This window comes from Otolemur garnettii, unplaced genomic scaffold (genome assembly GCF_000181295.1).
Source record: "Otolemur garnettii isolate 467f Iridium unplaced genomic scaffold, OtoGar3 scaffold00059, whole genome shotgun sequence".
In the NCBI taxonomy this organism is placed as follows: Eukaryota; Metazoa; Chordata; class Mammalia; order Primates; family Galagidae; genus Otolemur; species Otolemur garnettii.
Window position 1 is genome coordinate 9,051,130 of NW_003852454.1, and position 1,640 is coordinate 9,052,769.

Genomic DNA, 1,640 nt, shown 5'->3' on the forward strand with positions numbered 1-1,640 from the left:
GGGGTGGAAAATCTTTCAACAAATAATCTTGCAAACACTGGTTGTCTATTTTGTAGGGGGGAAAAAAAACTTTGATCCTTACATTAAATGATACACATATATAATTCAAAACAGAATATTGAGTTAAACTATGGCCCTAAACTATGATGTTACTAGAAGGATAAGATAAATTTGTGTGTGTTATGATAGGCAAAGATTTATGTAACTATACATGAAATGCATTAAATATTAAAAACGGATAAATAGAACTGCATCATAATTAATAAATTTCTATAGATTGAAATATATAGGTCAGCAAAAATGCAGGCAAGTCATAGACATGGAGAAAATCACAAGGCAATATAATACAATACATATATTTGATGAATATTTTGTATCAATAATATATAAAGTGCTCTTATATTTCAGTAATAGCAAAAATGGTAAAATACTTAAATTAAAACTTTATAAGATAAAAAAGACATATGATTGTCCAATGAATCACTACTATTAGTCATCAAAGAAATATAAATTTAAGCAATAATAAGGTACAACACACCTACTAGAATAAGTAAACTTCAAAGTCTGACAGCACAGAAAATGTTGGTGGTGACAAAGGGCTGAGACCCATGTATTAGTGGTAGTAGTGTAAAATGGTACCATCCTTCTTGAAAATTATTTGCTAGATTTAAAAAATTAAACAAATATCCATCTACTTTGTGACCCAATAGTTCCTCTCAGGAATTTTTTTTTATAGAAAATAAATGTACATCCACAGAACTTCTTGTACATGAATCTTTATGGCAGCTTAATACAAAATAGCAAAAGTTGTCTGTCAACAGACAAAATGATAAATGTACTGCAGTAGATTCAAACAATGGAATGCTATTAAATAAAAAAGAAAGTAGATAACTTACAATATTGAAGAATATGAAAAACTTTATCCTTGGTGAGAAAAGTCAGATGCAAAAAAGTACACACCATTTAGTTGCATGAAGTTCTAGAAAAGACAAAACTCATCTGTGGTGATTTTAACCAAAACAGTGGCTGTTTCAAGGATGGCTGATTGCTTATAAGAAAGGAAAAGGGGATGTTCTTGGTGTTAGGGAAAGGTTCTCCACAGTTTACCCTAGAATAACATGAGTTTAAGCTGCATAAGTCCAGTCATGTGTGGATTTTCTAGAGCCTCTGCCACCCCTGTGACTAACCCCTTCTCATCAGCCTTCTCTACATGGAGACACTGAGAATAGAGTTCCACAATGACCAATTTCCACTTAACATATAGTATATATATTTTCTCTTTTTTTATGATTTTTATTTTTTTATTAAGTCACATATATATAGATCATGCATACATTTGTGCCTTTGTGAGATTTAAAGAATTGATTATTTGTACAAATTGGAGTGCTTACATCCTAGTAATTAACATAGCTTTCACCTCATTTACTTAATCACAGTGTTAAGACATTTGTGTTCTATACTTGATAGATTTGACTTGTACTGTTGCAATATACCAAAGTTGTGGTCCCACCATTGACGCTTCCTCAAATGGTCCCATCTTTTACTTTCTCATCCCCTGTCCCCTTCCCTCCTTCATCCTGGGCTATAGTTGTGATTCATCTTTCATATGAAAGTATGAGTGATTATAAATTGGTTTCATA